General features: G+C 47.5%; 1 protein-coding gene across 2 annotated transcripts in view; it reads left to right on the forward strand.

Moving 5' to 3' along the window:
- The window catches only part of LOC120950127 (connectin-like), a 57,604-nt gene that overhangs the window by 29,832 nt on the left and 5,113 nt on the right, over positions 1 to 22,659 (forward strand). For both annotated transcript variants that reach the window (XM_049605807.1, XM_049605806.1), the window contains exon 2: positions 12,260 to 12,325. The gene's annotated coding sequence lies outside the window, so the exon portion shown is untranslated. The remainder of the gene's footprint in view (positions 1 to 12,259; positions 12,326 to 22,659) is intronic.

Raw genomic sequence — 22,659 nt, forward strand, 5'->3', positions numbered from 1 at the left:
CGACGCTTGATTCGACCGGGGAATAGTGGCCTGCTGCTGCTCCCCTTTAACCCACACGCCCGACTGGGTCGATAATTGTTCCTATAAACAGAACCGCACTTTTCCAAATTTCCCGCGAGACACACAGCGAGCAAAGTCAGCTCACACCGCACGTGTGAGCCGGGCGGCCGTTTCTGTGCTGCGTGCGTGCTGCCGTCGTGCACCCGATTTGCCCTAATGTTCGCATTATGATGATGAAGTGAATCATAAAGTGTGGGCTGTGGTTGTTGCTAAATGTAGTGCTTTTTTTAAAAAAAAAAAAAGAAGTAATTTAACCTAAGCTAGACACAGGACAACATCACGAACGACGAACAGGGAATCGTGACGCAGCCGTGCACAAATTAAAAAGCTCATTTATTTAATTAAAATAATTTCAGCCACACAAATCTAATATGGCGCCTATCGGGCGGTTCAATCATTTAATTATTTTACCTTTCATTTCCGTGGTGGGGGAAAATAAGCAAAAAGATTCCTGCACTTTACCGTTTCCGTAAATGGCGTTCAAGCACAGAGCACCAGGACAGGAAGGCATAAATGGAATGGCGCATCAAAATAAGATCACATTTTCACGCACAATTTCGATTCCACGCTCGCCACGCGGCCCCGTTTGGGGGAGTTCTTTCTTCAAGTGAATTTGAAGCATTGAGGTGGTTCTTTAGAGCAAAAAAAAAAACAGACACAAACTCACACTCCTGTACCGGTAGCATAAAACTCCGCCCGTCAGCAATTTTCCAAACATGTGAGCCACCGCCTCGCGTGCGTTTATGTGTGAGGGCCGCTCGGGGTATTTAGAAAAATGAACCTGAAACATTCCGAAGCAATCGGGCCCGTAGGGTTTATGGGATTTGTTGCTGCCGAATGCCTCAACCCACTTCCACTCACACACGCGTTATAGGGCCCACCAAGCGGAAAGGGTGGGGGGAAAACGCGTTTATAAATGGCTATGTTTTTCCAGTAACATAAATAGTGGAAAATAATAATAATAAACACGCACGGACTCATGCACGGACCCCATTGCCTTGACAGTGCCCCGTTCTGTCTGCGTGATTGTTTGTGCGTGTGTGTGTGTGTGCCTGCTGACAGTGGGGCGTTTTGTGGTTATGTGGTTCGGTGGCCGGCAGCGTGGGGCCGGTGGGTTCGGTTGGAGGATCATAAAAGGCAACATTTTCTATACACCATTTATCGAACCATATGTACCGGTTTGCGTGCGTTGGGTTTGCAGGCAACGAACGAAGCAAACAAACAATGACGCTGGGCCGGTGGGTGGCGAAAGAGGGAGCAATGCGTCTAGGGGCCGACAGGAGGATTTCTAGCAACGGACAGACGCACATAAACACATTCATCCAACAACACCACCGAAATGCGTAATGTTCGCGTATGCACAGCACCGTACGGAAACAGCATTAACCACTCGAACACTCACGATCAGCATTTGGAGCATTTCGAGCAGTAGCGATTGCATATTGTGCGCAATGTGCGACTGTCCTGGCGGGATTTATTCGGGCCCGTCAACGCGCGGCGCGTTGGTCGGGGCAGACACCCCAAAATGAGATGCCAAAGTCAACCCGATCCGCTGCCGGTGTGCTTTTTCGGAAGTGATTTTTACTCCACTGCGTCTCCCGCGGTACGGTTTTCCCGGGGCGTTTTCCGCCGTTCGGATCTATGGATGCTGACATGTGCATGTGTGGCTGTGTGTTTGTGTTGCCCGGGCGCCGGCTTTTGCTTTGACAGGTGCGTGCGGACGCTGAATGCGGTGCGGATGGTTGATGTCAAAAAACCCCGGGAGGAAAAGCAAACAAATCACTAAGCTGACGTTAAATAAGTGCATTCCCCTTGCTCGCCTCCAGGGCCAACGGAGAGACATGATGATGATGGAAAGGGCAAGGGACACGTGAGTTTTGGAGTTGAAACTTTGAGTCCGAACGGGTGGCAACGTTTTTCAGCGAGCTGTCCCAAATGTATTGGGCAAATCAGTTGAGAGTAAACCACACACATTTGTAGCGAATGAGTGAATGCATCCTTTTTTGTTAACGAAAGCTTTAATCAAAATCCCTGTACGCTTAAAGTGTGTTTAAAATTAATCAAAAGTTTAAGCTTATTTCCAGATTTAGACAAGATTTTCCTTAAAACACATTTGTTGTCTGGTTAAAAAGAACAAGGACATAATGGAAATGACTGAGAACACAATCAGTATAGCAATTTACAGGGTTTTCCAGGGCTTTTCATAGTTGTGGGACACTTCCTAGACTCTTTCTTATGGGAAGTGAACTTCATATGATAGAAATTGGACTCTATGGCATTCTTTTTGGACAAGCTCCTTGGAAATTCCTATTGGATTTGTCCAACAAGTGTGCTATCGAGTTTTTTTTCTCCTTTATTTCTATAGAGACTTTGACTTGACTTTGAGTTCCAATTGGTCTCATTCGCCTCTTGCTATAGAGGCCAATTCCCTCTACAATAAGATCATTTCACGGAAGAATAAAGTTCATTTCACGGAGTCAATTAAGTGTCCCACAGCTATGAGAGCTCCTGGACAACCCTGTATTCTACAATAAATAACAAAAAACACGTTGTAATAGTCACAAAAACAAACTATTATAACCCACCATGATGCTGTCATGAATTAGTGTACATAGTTTAGACACCTTCAGGCATTTCTGGGCACAAAAACGCAAACCAAAACACAAACCCTCCCCCTCGGCCGTTAATGTTCGGTACGATCGGTCAGCTGAATTCAAACGGCATTTGCCTCGTGGTGACATGCAAACGAGTAATAAAAAACAACACTCGCACACAAAAACATTACATTAAACCCCGTACCAACTTCCACCCTTTTTAAGGGTCCCATCCTTTCTGCCCCTAAAATTGGGCCCGTACGTGGGTGCGCCTAGAAAACATGCGTGCGGGACAGGAACGAACCTACAACAGGGGCATGGTCCGGCAACAACGACAAAAAAAGCCCGGAAGCGACCAATAAATCTACCGATTTATCGAGCGCATATTTTACGTGTCGTTGGCCGGCCCGATGCGTTTCGGAAAATGGGTGCGTTTTGTGTTTATTGTTGACTTGCGGGCTGAGCCTGGTTGGCTTCTTTTTTTGTGCGTTTGTGCATGTGTACCATTCAGGAATGGGCGCGGGTGACGACGTTTCGCTTCATCAGACGGGCTGCAGTTTTGTTTCCTCGCTTCCCCAGTCTTTCTTTCGTTTCCGAATTTTCAAACATTGGGCGCTGTCAGGCACGGGCCCTCGTCTGTTGTTATTGGTGGGTGTGCGTGTGTGTGTGTGCATTGTTTTTCGTTGCTTTTGTCGGAGGCGGTAAGGCGGTAAACCGAGCCAAACCAGGCCCTGCTCCCAGGTTCAATTGTTTCAATTACAAATGTTTACGGCAGCAACCGCTCCCCCCGGTTTGGTGCCTCCCCGCCGGTCCCCGTTGGCAGTAAAAACAATGCGGCTATGCTGCACCGCCTGCACTGGCCGCTGCGTGATCGGGGGGTTGATGGCGAAGGGCGATGCATTTATGGTGAGCTGATGAAATGTTTTTACATCGCTGCGTTCAACCGTGTTGCCCTTTAGCCCCCCAAGCTGAACGGGATGGGAAGGCAAAACATTTGCGGGAATGGGAAATCAAAACATAACGAAACATCGAACATGGTTCCCTTTCCAAAGAGGGGTTGGTTTTAGACGCGCGGGTTGAGCCAGTCAGAACATTATGGCAATCAGGAACAGGAAGGAATAGGATCATGAAGCGTAGGTTATGATGCGCAATGAGCGCGTAAGAGGGGTGCCGAGATGTGCACCGGAAGACGCTGAGCCGATTAAAACAACAATGCTGTAATTGTACACATAAAAGTCAGTTTCATGTCATGGCTTTTTTTTTACTACTTTAATCTGAACCATTTGCTATCGCAGTCAATATTTAACGGCCATCGATTACCCGCCAGCCATTTAATTTAATGAACACAGCATACTGCAACCCAGCGCCCACCCCAAAACCACCCACAAGAATGACCAAAAACAACCAAACCCAATGTATGCATTGGCTGCAGCCCACAATGAGCCTCCCAGGCGCTTGGTTGTTTGTGTGTACTCGACCAGTGCTGTGTGCTACCGATGATATTGTGCATTCAACCCGAACGCATTTACCGGGAGCAAAAGGGGAAGTGAAATTGCCCACCACACACAGTGCATTGAAAAAACGTTGAAGGCGCCCTGCTCTTTGCCTCCCTGTTCCACGATGCACGTGCTACACGTATGCACGGGTCGGAAAACAATTAAATTTGGTTAACTATTAATAATTATAAATAATGGAACGTAAACAAACCTCCCCAGCCCAAAGCCCAGTGCACATTCTGCTTGATCAGTTTGATGGCCCACCCATCCCACAGACTCACACACAAACGACCGTTGGTGTGTTCTTTTAACCTGTGTGGGACGTTTTACATCCATCCACTTCCATCGAATCCAACAACCCAAATCATGTCAGCGCGCAACCCATGGTAACATTGTCCCTTAATGGTTTCGAAAACACATTCCTGGAACGGGGACGCCGTTGGGACGCCTTACATATCGCCAATTGCCATGGTTGATGCGAAGACAGAACAACTAAAAAGAATCAATCAAGAATCAATATTTTTTGACTGGCAGCGAAGTGTACACGGTGGGCGGACAGGCGATGAAGATGGTGCCTGCTTTTCCATTGGCACCAGACCAAGGATGGACCAACCGAACCGAAGCGTACAATTCTTGTTTTCGGGACATTGATCTCAAGACTAGTGCTGCAAAATGTCAAGAGCATCGTGACATTTTCAACAAACGAAAACAATGAACATATCCGTGGTAGGTTGATACTCATTGCTGATACTGCGACATGCGAATTCTTGAATCCAACGCGATAGTCAGTTAGAGGACTGACAAGCTTAGTTTAATGCCGGCGCATAATCTTGTCTTTTTTCTGGCTGTGAACAGTGCTGCCAAATGCCACTGTTTCAGTCACCAACACTCAAACACCAACATGACTGAAACGAAGCTCAAATCAGCTCACGAACACAACTGAGATGACCAGTGACGAGACTCAAACAGTTGGAGGATCAATCAAATGCTTGGTGACATTTTGATTAGCTCCCAACTCTTGGTCACTCACTTGGTTACGACATTTTTGTCGGTGATAATCACGACTTTCTTGGAATATACTTGGTGTGAGGGCATAAGCAACAAAATCAGCATGCTTTCTCTCTTCTGTCTGTTTTGATTATCAGTCGGGTCAAACAGAGAGAAAAAACATGTTCTGTATGTTTCTTGGAACCGCTGACCATCGTGATGATCACCGACTGTTGTCGCGACCCAGTGACTGTCCAAGAGTTGGTTGTATACAATGTCACCAAGCATGTGATGGTCGCATCAACCGTTTTAGGCTCGCATCTGATCATCACAGTAGAGCTCGTGACGCTGACATTATTTTGTTTCAGCCGGAATTTGTCATGACTAATGACGCAAAAATGTCATGAAGCGTTTTGAGTATCACCTCTGATTATCACAATTGAGTACGTGACGCTGATATGGATTTTGTTTCAGTCAGATTTTGTTATGACATTGCCAGTTACATTTTGCAGCACTGCTCAGGACACGGGGGTCTTACATGTCCATAATTCAACGATTGGTTACGCTTAATCGACAGCTTGTGCTCAGTTGTGAGATCGGCATGCAATAAAACGAACAACTCCCTGTTTTACAACCTCCAGCGAAATGGGCGCGTCGTTGTTATGGTTAACCATTCCTTCGAATCATGTTTTCCACAGTTTCTTTTTCATTATTAAATGGGCACCAAAAAAAAACAAAATGCCTTCACGGAAGAAAAAAGGTATAAACCCACAGCTCCCTTGAGTGTGCGTGTGTGTTTGTGTGTTGTTAATTTATGCATTCGCTTCGTGCCGTGACGAACCGGCCTGTCCTTGAGCTTAACGGGCTGCGTCGCGTGCAACATGCACCAACAGCACGGTTTCCCGCGTATGTCATGTTTGCTGCCAGGACTCATTAGCGCCATTATGGTTTGGCGCGGGTTGGCGGGATGGCGCTTGGGCTGGAAAATCTCCGATCTCCACTGGACGGCAATCAACACGTATTCGTTAATATATTGGAATTGACCACCAGCAGCAATAGCAGAAGTTGTAGTTGGACGAAAATTTGCATCCATGCAATTGATATAGCGCCCGCGAGGCATATTCGAATGGAACGGACGCAGCGTGCTTCACAAGGTCATCGCAACATTTAATTGCAGTGAGCGTGGGTTCATTTCAAAAGCCTCATACACCCCCACCCCACATTGACACATGTTTGTCATTGAGTCCGTGCCGCCCGGCTATTGAGTGACAACAAACAGAAAGGATCATTAACAATCGATAAGGGAGCAAGCCGAAACAATGGGAAGAAAGCAACAAAAAAACGATTAAAGCAAATTGGCACGAGTGAGTGGGTGGTGGTGGTTGGGGGGGTTGGGTAGGAGATATTGCTCCTACAATACTAGAAATGCATTCCACGTTGCTGCGTAAACGGTGCTCCATCCAACCGGGCTGCGCACTCTACGGGGCTCAACGCGTACGTGACCGTTTTTAATTACGGTGGAATGGCGGATGGTTGAAAAACGGGGGAGTGGAAGGTGGCTCGGCATCCAACCTGCCGTGCCGTGTCGCGTCGAACGAACAAACGCTTAAAGGACAAATAGAGGCGACATTATCAAATCCCCACTCGCCCCCCCGGGGACACTGTACACTTAAAAGGTTGTGTACAGTGCGTTGCGAAAATAGGTGCCACTAGTAAATGGCGGGGTCACACTGAAAAAAAAAAACCAAAAACATAACAAACCGTACAATGCAAGCATAATTTGTGTCAATTTTGACCGCAAAAATCGTGTGCTGTTGAAATCCGATTTGCCTGCCGGTGGAAAATCGGCTGCACACTCGCGGTTTGACACCCACTGTAACATGCCCTTAAGTTCATTGGCCCGGGCGCTTCCCCCGCACGACAAAACGATTCCCTTCGCGCGCAAGTGCGCGCGTATGATTGAGCGGCGCGTGAAACATGCATTCAACATCGTGTCGTCCCACCCCTCCCGTACCCGCGTTCCTTTCCGCGAGGGGTCGCGCGTGTCAGCGTGTTTGACATTTGCGCGTGAGGTTTCATTCTAATGAAGCGCCACCACCAGTCGGGCTCAAGATTCGGCGTTTGCGGCGAATAGGTGGTGGGGTTAGGCAAGGAGCCGATGGGTGGCAGTGCCGAGCGACAGTGTATTAGTAGTAGCGGCACGATGCAGCACCGATGTCATGACGCTAATGATGACAGCTTGTGGCATTATCCAATTGTGCTGGAGCAGCAGCAGCAGCAGCCGCTTCTGCTTTGGATGAGCTTTGACGGTTGGTTTATTTTGGCCGCCGTCGTTGTTGTTGTTGAGGTTGTTGTTTTTGTGTCTCATTCCCTTTTCCACACCCGCGCTGGGACACTTAAAAGCAATTGACAGTAGTTAGTGGCAGGAGCTGGTGTAAAGCACTTTCGGAGGGTGATTTGCAATGGCCATCACAGAGCCAGACACACCGAATTGGGAAGGTTAATATGAAGATTCAACCGCACACGATAAGACAGCAGTATCATTAGCTAACAGGTGGGTACACAGCACAGTTTGAGGGAGTGTAATACCGAGTACACGTGCTTTCGGCGCGTTGCAGATTATTGCAGTGCTAATAGCAACCGGTTAGCCGCTCGCTGAATACTAATTAACAGTTCGGTGCAGTTTGTGGGATTATGGGGTTTAAGCCTTGGTGCCGACGTGATATGAGCCTTTCCGATCGATTGATTGATAGCTAACTAATCAGCGTTACAATTTGCGTGATTGAATCGCTCGCTCACAAAAGTGCTTTTCAATCAACTGTTTAACGCACACACACAGACGTACAGAGAAAAACGAAACAAAATCATCACACTCCAGCTCAGCTCAGCAAGATTAAACGCACATTAAACACCAGCTTCAGAAATTAAATTTAGCTCCCATCCATTCCAACTGGCATCTCTATTCAGCCGCACAGTTAGTTACCGTTTTGTAGCCAGCTTTTCCACCAGAATCAATCTACGCCCCAATCTATCCCCGAACCGTATCGAATCGAAAGCGCTTGGCGAAACCATAGGAAATCGCTTGATCCAAAGCCGATTCGAGGCCCACCGCCGCGCTCCCTCGAACGCTGCTCGTACACGGTGCCACAGTGGAAACCTGCGCCCCGATCCGGTTCGGTACCGATTTTCCGGCCACACTGGGATCGATTCGACCCGGCAAAACCCACCTCTGGCCGTTGCTCTAATCCGATAAATTAGATTGTAGCGTACACACTATCCCATACACACACACACACACACAATGCTGAAAACGATGCCGTCGTTTCATGGTAGCGACCCATGGGAGCTGGACTCATACCTGGTGCACCTTCGCTTTAGAGTGCTTTAGGTGCTCCACGGAACCTGGAGGAAAACGGATTTACCCGTCACCTAAAGCTGGCTTCTTGTCTCTCGATCTCGTTGGTTTCAAACCCCGGTAAGGGAGGGACCCGGTCCGGTAAAGCCATACGCCGTGTAAACAAAGTGCTTTCCATTTTCGATTTACCCTCCGAAACCGAAAACCGCTCGTCCGGTCCGGCCGTCCGTGTGTCGATGCGGAAGATCAAGAGGCTACACGGCTGGCAACATCAAACTATCGTTGGCACCGCGGTGGGGAAAACGTTAATTGAACCGTTAAGAAGCGTCCACCATATGGCCTAACGAGAATCGATAATCTGAGGCGTGAGCAGGTGAGCCGAGGCGGGCGGAGGATGGGTTTATTCACTTCAGATTATTGGTGCTGGTGCTTGAAAAGCGGGTTACTTGCCCGGCATACAGCTTAAAGTCGATCGATTCTTTTCGTTTGCTACACCGGAAATAGTGCCCGATGCGCCAAGGTTTCCCACAGGGTCGCTGACGGGTGGCCAGTAAGAGGCAGCACCTCCGCTTAAAGATGTCAACGACTTCTAAGGGCTCCAAAAAAACTGGAGACTAGGAGAGAGAAAGAGAGAAACATAGAATACGACAATCTCATATTTCTCACCCATTGCATCCCGGCATCTCTGAGTAAAACCTGGTTTAAGGCCAAAAAAAAAGGGACGCCATCTGTTAGTGGCATTAAACATTAAACACACGGACACACGGGCACAACACGGTACGGTTCCCACGGAGCACGGCAGCTACATCCGGCCAGCCGGAGTCGAAGTTTGGAATCTCCAGGCCGGAGTTAAAATATTTACCAAACATACGTGACAAGAAGCAGGTTTTTTTGTGCACCATTTTTTCATCCACGTTTGGTGTCAATTCGATTAAGGGCCTACCCTTTGAAGCGGTACAGTACTCCCAAGACGGACGCCGTCAGTCTTCAATCGCATTAAGAAGCAAATCAAGGATCTTAACCTACTCAAACAGTTAGTTTGATTTTCGCAATGAGATTGTCTTCATCTAATAACGGAAAGGCTGGCAAACTTCCAGCGGGAATTTGCTATCCTTTAATGGTGAACTTCATGCCCAACCGAGCGATACGACCTTGAGATTTACATTTTTTGTTGTTGTTGCCTTTTTATACATTCCAATGCTCTAGAACGCTCGTTGCGTATTCCAAGAGCTCGAGCAGCCTCTAATCGCAGAGCAGAGTGTTTCCCGTGTCTTGTTTGTTAATCGTTATCTCATTCCGTTCCACTGGCGCTGGTTCATCAAAACCACCTGTGACGGGCGCAGGCTGCGAGAGTCTGTGTTGGATATCTGGAAGCTGGTCGTTTTCTACGAATCTAGGAGGACCTCCGAGCAGCAGCTCATCAAACTTCTGGGACGATCATGGCGACGATACGGCATCTACGGGGATTGAGTGGAATTCTGTTTAACCTTAAACGCCGGACGTAATTAGCGGTACCTGTGCGCATATCAGCCATCCACCCGTCGCCCCTTCTTTCGCTACGTTCCGTCGGACTGAATAACATTCTCTGCTTCGCTTTCGTAGCTTGGTATAGCGATTTGGAACGTTAATTAAAAATTACTTATCCTCCCGGGGTTTGGGTCTGCTTCACAATGGTTGTTCTTTCGGTTCGGCTTCACTGGCTTATCAGTGATCGGAGCAGTAGAGCAAACGAGCTAGTGGCGAAGCACTTGCCGCATGTGACGCGAGTTTCTTCATTGCTCACGATGGCTTGTGACGTACGATTTCATCTCTGCCTCCAGAGTTTATTTTATTTCTGTCGAGACACAACTATACGACTGCTCCGTTTGTTTTTTTCGAGAGGTTGCAAACGTATTAGATGAGTCTTTTTTCGGTACTCGATTTTCCTATTTTTAGCTAAGGCACTGTGTCAAAAAGAAGATCGCTCGGTCGTGATAAGAAAATCGCTTGAATCCTGCAACCTGATGCCGTATAAAACGGAAAGTACAAGCAAATATTTAATAAGATTCCAATTACACCCAAACTGCACAAAACACGGCCGTTCCTAAACCTTAAAAGGGTGAGGTGTAAAAGAACAACCAAACGCCCGATCCCGCCCGGCACAGCCGTAGGCGTGCTCGTGCCTAATGCATACATATGTTGCTGATGCTAATGGACAGAATCACGATGGCAATCGGCAATGGTTTAAGGGGGAGGACAGTCTGTTTGCTGAAAGCATCGAACACAGGCTCCATCTCATGCTGTGACATCGACGTAATGCGAACCGCCGGAGGCACCAGCCCTTTTTCCCCTCGCACAGTGTTGCTGCGGAATCGAGAAAGGAGGCAAATAATGCCGCCCCCCGGGCCACTTGAAGCTGTCAGATCGGATTAAAATCCGCTGCCTTTGAACTGTGCCTGCGAGCTGTCGGTGGCAGCGCTTTGGCCGATGGGAAAGATTTTGGCCGGGAAACCTAGGAATTCTAGGAAGTGATGAATGGCAACCAAACCCCCCAAGGCAGAGCAGTGAATGTGTGTGTGTGTGTGTGGAATGTAAATCTGGAACATTGGTTAGCTGAAGCAAGAGTGCAATTCGAGCCAGAGTAACTTTGCGAGCAAGCGGCGCGGAAAGGAATCGATCACAGCCCGAATGGCTGCATCCTCCCATAGCAGCAACGTAGCGACTTCGAACACTGCCGGAGCATATTAGATTTTACACGATTGTGCGCCGCAAGCGATAGACAAACAGTGAGCAACATAATTATAGTCACTGACTGCTGCTGCTGCAAATCGTTTGTCAATGCCAACTCGAGCTTCATTTGCACTCAACCGAGAGAGAAAGAGAGACAGCTTCAACGATATGGTATTGGGCAGGGACACACACACACACACGCATGTGCCGTGCGGAAAGGGAGTCGGTATCGGCGAATGAATAATTAAACCGCGCACCATACGAACGACTAGTAATTAGTGTGGCTTTTGATATGTAATCTATCGATTATGCGCCGCTTAAATGTATGTTTTGGGTGGAACGGGGCCACACAGGGAGCGCGAGTTGCGTGCGTTCGATGTAGCTAATTTCCATGCATTATCCTAATTTCGTCAATCGAGTGTGTGTGTGTGTGTTTGTGGGTGGGTTTGTGTGTGTGTATCAATGTCAATTTGCCGCATTCGGAATGGGTGGCACTGTTGTAGGCAAAAGGTGAACGATGAACGAGTGAATAATTTACCAATTGGAAGGCAATTGGATAGCGTTTAGGATGTTTCTGTGTTGGGTTTTTTTTCCGCCACATCTTTTGCGAATCCAATAGCAGAGCAGATCACTTTACGGATGCAAAATACTCAACACTCTGCAATGGATTAGTCGAACCATGGTGCACCATTTTAATGGTGGAAATTTGTTAAACGATTTTTAAAACATGCTTGCGTAATATTTCCTGAATCCCTTCCGCGTCGAACAGCAGTGATCTGGGAAAGAAATTCGCACAAATCAATTCGACTAATTGGGATTTCTATCGAATCTGCTTTTAAATAAATGCCTAATAAGACTTACGCGAAGGATTTTACAAAAATCCAACGTTACGTTGTTTCACACATGCATGACGTCAATGGCGGAGGGACAGCTTTCTCATGCTCGTTTGATTGATCCGGCTGTGTCTCCGCTCACCATAACCTTACCACAGACATACACAATCATTGGAAAATTGTGAATTAATTAACCGTTTTTCTTATCTTTTCCCACTTTCACAGAACACTACAACAAAGCCCCAACTGGTGGTGGAACCGAAACCGTGGCTGACATTTAAACTCAATTAGGTAAGTGCACGACTCCCCGAAAACAGGCGTCAAAACCATTTGAATTTTCCACCATCAAGAGCCCCAAGAAAACAAAACACTTTTCCCGCAACCGAAACGCCACTCACCTGAGTGTGTGTGTGTATGTGTGTGTTGGGTTTGTCTCCATTGGGCCACATGACGCAAACGGGTAGAGAGATTCCATGGCACACCCGGAGCACAATTGCCGGCGGGCTTCTCTCGGGTGCGTGCGTTTGCTTTATTGCACCATATTAGCTCGTTACGCGAGAATTCAGTTTTAACGGGCCCATTCGCATGAACTGTCGCATAGCGTTTTAAACCTGGCCCGTTATAGCCGTCGCTCATATTTCAACATTTGAGCCGCCACGTGTCACAACCACGGACAATCACCGGAAGGGGGCACTGCAAAAGGGAAAAGTTTTTTGATGAGATTTGGCCCTGAAGAAGAAACCCCGACCAGCTGACGGATCTTCCGAAACGACCGTAGGAGACGAGACGGTTCGTAATTTCTGTTGACATGCGTTTGTGATGTTTAAACAGGCGGCAGCAAGGTACGGCAAGCTCCGGTCGGACTGCTCCCTCGGTCCCACGGACAGACGCAAACCCGGACTGACTTGCTGTTTGCGCTGTCTTCGATGCGCAAATAATGTCCCGCCCCGAAATTCTGCAAATCCTCCCAATCCCCCAGTGCTGCCTGAACCCTCGCCTGGGTTTCGGTGAGTCGTTTTGCTCATCCATTGCAGTCAATTGGCTGGGAGTGTGTGTGCCTGGGACCACCGCCGCCACTGCCGCCACTGATGAGGGCAATTTATGGGGTTTTTGCCCAAACGCCACCCTCCCCCAAGAGGACGGAACGGGGATGAAGTTTTACAGCGAAGTTAGCTCGGGACCGTCTGCTTCTGCTGGTGGGAATGCTGAAGAGCGTACAATTAAACTGAAAGAAATTAATTCTGACCCTGAGATGGTGCTTCAAGGATAAATTGGTTTGAGAATTGAATCCCATGCGCCATGCCATTGGTGTCTTCTCTCCGTGGGTACCAAGTGCTGTGTCCTCTGTGTGGCTGGGAGTGTGTGTGTATGTGTGTGTTTGTGTGTGTGTGTGTGGATCTTCGGATCGGTCGAAACCTTTATTGGAGTTGATACAATGGTCAACAATGACGACATCCCAGGTACAATTAACTATTTACTGCGGGATTGTTAAGTCTAGATGTACGTCTGGAACGTATCTCGCAAAGGAAGGACATAACAAGTCGAGCAGTCCAAGTCACTGCTCAGTGGAATGATAACCATTCACTAGCTCTAATAGGAAACGAGCTTTGTGAAGCACGGAACATTACATCCGACAAAAGGACAACCCATCTTTACCCACGCAGACAGGACCTGCCTTGACTGGGTCGCTTTCATCCCGTAACTCGTACCAATTGATGATCGCTCAATTAAAATGTAAATTTCAACTCCCTCCAACCAACCTCCACGACCGGTTCATTATCAATTTAATTGAGTGAATAGACAAACGGTTCCAATCAGCCATGGATTCTCGCAACAGTCCGGTGACGGGTCAATATTTGCCGTTTGCTGTGGCGTACCTCACACATCAACGAACGTGCAGCTCCGCCTTGCGTGTTGCTTGCTGTCGCCTTTAACGACCGTTGCACGTCTTCGCTTCGGACAAATCGCTTCAGCTATCGGACGTTATCGAACGACTTAACACAAGGACTCAGGCCTGCGCAAGAAGTGTGTAACATTGTTGTCATCAACAATTTGCTGGAAATGGCTCCGCTAGGCATCACTCAAAATTTATAACACTACATCTCCTTGCACCCTGCTCCAACGCAGACAACGGAGATGTAAGCAATCGTGCCATCGTGTTAGCAGTGCACCCGTCGGTTCGGAAGGTGAGCACCTCAAGCAGTTGCTCGCACCCTGCTTGACACATATCTCATTCGAAGCAGCTCCTTTGCGCAACGCTCCATCTATCATGCGGATCCATAATCTGTTCATACATCATCATTTGGAGCGGCAGCCCTATTCCGCCGGCAGTGTTGTGTTGAAAGCCTAATCGAATGAAATAAAAATAAATAAACAATCGCCTTCGGGGGGCCATTCTTGGCAGATGGGGCGAGCGCTGGCAAAGGGGGCAAAGGATTTTGAACGGCATAAGGAATAACGGGCCGAAGCGGAAAGAAGCAACACAGCAATCGGATTGTCAGCTCGTTACGTTCGCCGGCGCTCAGAGCTCAGAGCACACAGGGTGGGCAAAACAGAATCATGAATCAAAGATTCTTGCCATCATAGCCAGCACGAGCCTTCTCAAGCTGGAGGGGACGGAAAAGAAAGCTGAGAAGAAATGGCAAGCGTGGCAGTGTGGTAGTTTATGTTGCATTAAATCCTGCCGGCAAAACCGAGCTCAATGCGTGAAAAATTGAACAACAACCCAACACCGTTGCCTTTAATACCCAGCACTCTTAATACTGGAATGGCTTTTGGCTCCCTTCAGCAATCGATATTCAGCAATCGAGCGTACACGCATCCTAGCCGGGCACCCGGACCCTTAGAGGATGCGAAGAATTTTGTAAGCATCTCTCTTGCTACCCCTAGTAACGCAGGAACCGCCGGCGACTGGCCGCTCGAGATAATCGTAATCGGTCACGGGTTTGCAAAGTCATGAAGCGTACCGTAGTCGTTTGGGGAAGAATATTCTATGCGCCGGGGGTCGGTCAAAATCTAATCAAACATCGTTTCTTATGTGCAGAAACCGCTCCAATGGCTTGACGTTCGATTTTCAGTGTACATTCTGTGCGTGTTTTGCTATGCATCTTTTTTTTTATGTGATATTTATTTAAGCTAGCCAACCGGTTCGTTCCGGTTCATGTTTTATTTGCCATTTTTCTCCGCTCCGCGGCCAAGTGATGCGAATGATTTAATTTTGAAGCACGCACGGCCAGCGTAGAATTAATGCCATAATTTATAACTACATCATGATGAAGACATTTCGCCCCTGTCGACGAAGAGAAAGAGAGGGAGAGAGATCTAGGAAGAGATAGAGAATAAGAACGTTGGAAAATAGAAACAAAATAGATGGGAAGCGGGGTTTGTAGCTATATCTAATCAATTGCTTTGAAAATCAAAGACAGGATACGGAGCATTTCTCGTTATCGAAGCTGAACGAGCTTCAAAGGCCGCTGAAGCTTAGGGACGCGTCTAGTTTACAAAGATTTTCCCTTTTTTTTACCTTCGCTTCGCTTACCGCTTACCCTCTCTTCGGCGAGCCAGCTTGCTGGCGGTATCGAATTTCCGATTCGTTATTGAATTCTTTCATATCCATCCAGCTGTCAAACGAGCGGCGGCACGGTGATGGACCGGTGCTTGTTAGACTAGTGTGCAGCATAATCGGAGCATAGTTGGTGAATGCTTACCCGAAAAATGAAGCAAACCACCATAACCAAAATAAAAAGAGAACATGAATACTCCTCCGACAGGTTCAATCATTTTGTGCCACAGAGCGGCTAAGACCTACGGTTAATGTGGATATTTTGTGGTTGCAGTCGCGTTGCATTCAACGCTTTCTGCGGTTGCTGTCTCAAGTGCTTTTGAATGTGCGTTCTGTAGTCGGATGAAAGGATGGGAGGAAAGGCAAGCAGGGGCAGCCGTAGTATCGTGGCTCATGTTACAAAAACCGAGATCAAATTCCTTTCAAACCACCAAGCAAACCCGAACGCTACGGTACAGTACTAGGAGAGGTCTTTTGTGCAGCGGTTTTCATTATTATTGAGCATGATGTAATTCCAATTCATTCGTAGATCATTGACCACTGGAGCACGCTACATTTAATGGGTGCTGGATGGGAAAGAAGAAATTTAAACAAGTTCGTTGAACTTGTCATCGATGTCTAGTAAATGTCACTTCTGGCTAATGCGATCAAATAAACCGATCATTGATGTATGTTCTGTCTGTGTAGAAGAGTAGAATGAACTAGAAATGTATTAAAACTACTTAAAACGTCAACAACATTCAACCAGATGTTCACGCAACGTACGTATTAACGAAGCGTTGTGATACAAATTGCATAACTTTAAGGGCAAGTGATGAGGATTGTCTACTTTCAAGCAATCCTGTTATAATCACATTTGAATGCTTCAAATGACCTCGATCTCCTCGAAGCTCGTGTTTTTTGGCAGCCGCAACTAGATTGGCTTCCATCCAATTACTTGATTGCCTTCAGTCCGACACACTTCCTTGCCTTATTGGCTTACGCTACGCAAATAATACTTTGATGACACTTTCTTACATCAATTCACACCAGCAAAACAACACTTCTTTTACATCGATTAACGCAGAGAGGCATTTTATTTCCAGTGGATAGTAATTCAGTTCCCACCGGTTCAGCTCCACTTCTTCAATGCCTGCTCATACGTAATCGTACCCAAATTGGTTTATCATTTACATGCTGACGGTATTATGCTAACCCCTACTCCGCTCCAGTAGAAAAGCCTCTTCAAGCCACACACCACACAAGACACTGTTCCACTGACAGAGAGCTATCATTGTGCCCGCACGCGTTGCTTGCGCCTCTGCACAAACACTTTGGCTTCGAGTACGCTTTTCTGCGGATTAAATCGTACACCAGGTGTGCCGGAATGGCCCATCCGACAAAAGGCACCCCACCCCACACTGCTGCTGTAAGTAGCGTACGAGCTCTAATCCGTTCAAGATACTTTCGCCGTGCAAGGAAACAGTCGAACAGAACGGGCCCGGCCTGCCGGAACCTGACAGCAGCTGCGAAGAAAAATCAAACAGCTCTACACAGCACAGCATAGGGGCCAGACCGCAAGGCTGAAAGCAGCTTTTCGCTGATCTACATAATCGAAGTCAACAATTGACTGGCAAAAGTCAATCATTTCGAAAGCTTAATTCAATCATCACCACCTTCCCCAGAACCCGCCCGCTTTGTGCTTGGCCGGTGCTTGGCAGCACCACTCGACTCGGTAATCAACTTCGGCGCCCAACCCAATTTCCGAGCTGTTGGGCTCGGGCGGTTCCGATTTTACCGTGTACCGCGGTGCGAACGATGTGCGCTTTTCTGTGCGATGTTTTTTCTTTCCTTCTTCATCTGCTTTCATCCTTCTGCGAGCGTGCTGTTGTTGAGCCCCGGCTTGTCTATTGCCGTTGCGATGTCCCCGGCCCGATAGCGCATTATTGAATTTAGAAATTTCGTTAGGAAATCAAGAGATTGGAGTGTATACTCCACCACCAAGCGCAGATAAAAGCGAAAGGACGCATGCTGACAATCGAAGCAAAAGCCTACAAGGGTCTCCGGCATTCGCTGCCAATGAACAGCGAACAACCGCCGGCACAGGACAGGCAGGCAAAGGCAGGGCAAAGAAAGCAAGAAAGCGAACAAAAAAATTACCTCAATCTGGTTTTCGCATCGCAAACTTCATTCGCACCCGCGGAATCGGTCCACCGGGAGCCCGGGGAGCGATTCGCTTGTACAAATTGAATACACACTTCCGTGTTGATTGTTGCTGGAAAGAGTTTCCTTTTGGGCGTGGGGACGAACGGTTGGGTTTCGGCTGTGGTCCTATTCTTGCCCTTTTCTTCTCGCCACGACTTTGGCCACCCTCTGCTGTTGTTCGTGCCGTTTTTTTTTGCCATCACACGGTACACACGGTATCGTTCCGCTAGTTTGGTCGCGAAAAGCGTTCCCTTGCTTTTGGTTCAATTCCACGCTCACCATTGAATCACCGTTGAATTGAACTGGCTGGGAGTTTTCAAGCAAGCTGTAAATTTGTGCGCAGAAACAGCAAGCAACGGGAGGTTAGAAGGAAAACGTGTTTTTTCGTCCCAAAAACTCGAAAACGAAGTGTAATACTTAACAATCAGGGGAAAATCGACAGTAAATGTTGGGAACTACCAGTAGCAGCAGCAGCAGCAACCAAAGAAAGAACAGCAGTGAGCTCGGATGGCTAATTGGCAGAAGAAGGAAAAAGTTGGAACTTGCAACGCGACGGAAGCGTTGCGAGGACGACCCCGCTGTGCAGTGCTGGTGTGACCGGCAGTCGTTTGATCATGGCTTTATGTACCTTTTCTGTTGCGTTTCAAATTTACCTCCCTTTCAATTTTAGCTGGTAAAGTCCTTCGTGTGGTTTGAGGTGGGCGAGTGCGGCTTTAACCGAGAATAAAAAAAAACATCCTGTTGCGATTTGGTCGATTGGTTGAGAAGCTACAGCTGTGCATACAAAATACGAACGGAAGTAGCGAATGCTTTTTTTGCATGCTTCAGCAGTAGACCAATCGTGTTGATTATAATTTCTTTTGCTGGCATTGCGGGCCTTTATTTCACACCTCAGTAGCCAATAATCTTGATAAATCACAAAATAGGAACGAATGAATGGTTAAATGTGCTTCAAATGAGGTGTGAGTGAGTTTGCATTTCGGATTGCATACATTCCGGCGGATACCGTAGTGAAAAGTAATTAATAGATAATCGTTCAATGAATCATATTTTCATTGAATGTGAAGTGAGGATGGATCGATACTTCTAATTAAAATTGTATTTGAAACCCATATATATAAATGAAATTGAATGAATAGCTTTTGAACAACGCATTGAAATAAAACATACAACGCAGAATGAAAAAAAAAAACAAACTCACAGCACAGTGTCCTTCAAATACTTTTATCTGATCATTAGTTTGCCAATCAAGTATCGATACCATTCGCATCCCGGAGCGCTAAGGGACATCGCTAGAATGATCTCTCACCCGGAGATGCTTTGATTCTGACGGGGCCGTTCTTTCCCTTTGAATAGCCCTCGGTTGGGCTCTTCTCTCACGTCAACAGTTTGGCGCGCTGTTTTGACTCGCACCAGTCAGCTCCGATGATGTGACGATGACGAAGCGACGATGAGACCGATGAGGCCGCGTTGATGAATGGTTACGATGGTTGAAGGGGTCTTATTCCTTGTTATTCCCTCCCTTCGATCGAGGGGTTTGTATTTCCCACCCTAGGGTCCCTCCCTACCGGTAACTGTCGCCGGGAATCTCGAGCACGACCCTCGTTCTCGTTTTGCTGCGCTTGCCTATTGCTTTCCAATCAAGAAGCTATGAAGCTGCCCGACCTGCGCTGAAGTGGCCAGTTGTTCCGGGGCCGTGCTAGGGGAAAGGGGACGCAACACGCAGCACAAAACAAAGGTAGGGACGGGTGCAATTAAAAAAATGAAACGAAACACGAACGAAGCAAAACGGAAGTGACACAACACGTTGCTTGGACCATCTGCAAACGGAGCGATTTCCGTTTGGGTAGGGCCGTATGCAGCAAAGGGACGGGAATTGCATCATCGCGCACTCGATGCGCGCTCCTATTCAAAGGGATAAAGTATGGTTCCTTCCTTCCCTGCTCAAGACACTCGAAAGGTGAGTTATTTCTCAAGTGTGGGGTGTATTTTTTCCTGCTTCCTTTGAATCTTGTTACCTTCGTGTTTTCGAAAGCAGAACCCAGTGGTACTCCAGGGGCACTTGCAGGTAATGAGCTGTTGAGGCAACAGCAGCGCAAACCCCATGCGGGCTCCGCAATCCATTGTGTGCATCTTGCCTGCAAGCATCTTCAATCAAGGGGTTCCCCATGGCAGTAGGAAAAAAATAGTATAAATATTGGTGTATCAAAACACAATTAAGCCCCGTCGACAGCAGTGGCCTCCGTATGCATACACATCCTTATTATAGCGTTTTTATTGCACCGAACGACTTTGCTTTCCGTGCGCTGAAACGGCTCACGCTGTTAGATCGATGAAAATTCGATCAAAACATTAGCTTTCCCATCGAACCGAATGCAAGAAAAAAGCGGGACAAAAAAGCTTGAGCACAGCTTGAACCGTTCGCAAGCCATTTTTGTATTTTTTTTTCTCCCCCCTGTGCCCAAATGTGCTGCCTCGATGATGTGCAGAGTGCAATTTCTCTTTTCATATTTTTGCAAGCAGCACAACAACAAAAACGCACACACAAAAGCACGAAACATATGCACACTAAACGAAAGTGACTTTACGCGACATTGCACACTGCTGTTACTATCGGTGTGCCCGCCGCCGGTGCCCCAGAAAACACACCAAATGCATCGCAGGCGAACGAAAATGTGCAATGCATGTTGATGTTGCACCATTTTGCCTTTCTTCCCCACCCCATCCCACCTTTCCCTGCTTGATGTAGTTTGATTAATATCCTTTTTGCCTTCGTTTAACCCGAATTACCTTTCAGCTTCCGTGTGTGTGTGTGTGTGTGTGTGTGTGTGTGTGTGTGTGTGTGTGTGTGTGTGTACATGTATGGTTTTATTTATTGACTTTCGATGCCCGCACAAATGAGGGGAAAATTGAATGCAATAATAAAAATCGATGCAATCTCTTATCGGCAACAAGCGGCGAAACGCTTGCAGTCGGCGGCAATCGAGCGGCAATCGCGTTTATTCGCAAAAAAGGGGAATAAATTGCACTTTATATAAAATGAGCCAAAATGCTTCTCATGAATACCGTGTGCAAACGTGTTTCTTTTTCGTTTGTTTGTTCGCTGCACTTTCGCTGGCACCGTGTGATGCGCGTCGTCTTATGGGCACCGCAGGAGCTCGGAAGGCAACACGTCCGGGTGTTCGGTATGTTGCAACGTTTGGGAAGTTGAGCAAAACAAATTTCCAAAAAAAAAAAAAAAAAATGGCGAAACATATTGAAAGCCATAACGTGCCGCTTTTCCCCTCATTCAAGCTCTTACCTTTGGCATGCCACAGTTAGTTTTTATTCCCAGCGTCATGGGAGCGGTGCCGGTCGGCCGTACGGTCCGTTTTAATTTCTTAATAGAAACGTAACACCAGTGTCCCCGGGTGGCGCATGTACACACACATACACACACGCTCGGTGAAATATGACTTCCCGTTGGCTGACCGGATACGCGCGGGTCCTCACGAGGGATGCACACACACACACGTACACCGGAGATAGGCAACAGAGCGAAATTGGCAATGCCAGTTAATTGAATGAAAAATGATGCGGCACGACGGGTGGTGGATTTACTGGCCCTGGACACAAAATCAACACAACAGCGTTTGGCAGAGGGACGAGGAGCGTGCTGCAGCAAAGCAGGGGCCCAGGATAATGGGACAAAAATTAACGACCCAAACGTCAACCGTTACCCGTGGAACGCCAGCTGCGTGTGAACGGCTCGGCCGGGGCTTTTCCGGGCGGCGCGAGTCAAACCGAACTAGGTGGGAAAATGTCACCGCGTTCAATAATGCAGGTTCCGTTAATCAGCAAACCGATCGGTAAGGGGTGTGAGGGTCGCAGAAAATGCGTCTGCCGTGAGTATGAATCAATAATTGATGAAGAACACAGCTCAGGAAAGTTGTTTCCGCAATTGCAGCAGCTGTACGAGGGAAAAGATTGCAGCAGCGTGCCATCGTGGCATGGCGTTTTATTGGGAACGAATCGATTCCACCCAACGGATTGGGGGACACAGAACACATGTCACATTTAAATTCTCTTTTATTGAAATTTTAAATTGACACAAAAAATAACATTACAACTCTTCACGAAACGCTTCGGCGCAAATGGAATGCGCGAAGGCTGCTTCCAAAATTTCAAAAAGCGAGCGAGGGTTGCAACTAATTCCCATTATCTGGTACCTTCTGCCCACCTGCCAGCGAAGAAGGCTTCGCCCAAGCGGCTGCTAAATTGCTTAAGTAAATCAGATGCTAATTTGATAGGGTTCGAACGCGTTGAGGTGGAGTGGGACAGAAAATAAAAGCAAAAGAATAAATAAATCCCCGCAAACCCCGGGGAAGTGAAACGTCTCCCGGCAACTCGCCGGGCTACACCCGGGCCGCGTCACAAGCGCCTAATGTCCCCTCGGGGCTGGCTTTTTCCCCATCCAACAGTCGGGTAAGATGAGACCGGTACCAGCCGGTCTGAATCAACAGAGATAACCGGAAGGGCGTAATCGAATCGCGAATGCGCACACCCACAATCAAAGATAAAAAGGAAGCAAACCTTTTTTTTTTTTTGTATTTGCCTTTTTCTCCTCCCGGGACGTGAGGACTCCCCTCGCTTACCCGACTCACAAATCGTTCGACGTAAAATCGCTGTATTCGTTGCTTTTTGCCGTGTCTTTTTTTTCTTCTTTTCCTTTTTCTTTTTGTTTGTTGATGTACAAATTTCACCCTTCCCGGCGAGGCGATCATTCGACCAAAAACGCCTTCAGGGAGCGATTGTTTGAATTGAAAAAGGCACGCTTGCCTGCGGGCGTGAGCATTAAAATGTTTGCCTATATTTGCATTCGGCATCGCTCACTGTCACG

Source organism: Anopheles coluzzii, chromosome 2, assembly GCF_943734685.1.
Source record: "Anopheles coluzzii chromosome 2, AcolN3, whole genome shotgun sequence".
NCBI lineage: Eukaryota > Metazoa > Arthropoda > Insecta > Diptera > Culicidae > Anopheles > Anopheles coluzzii.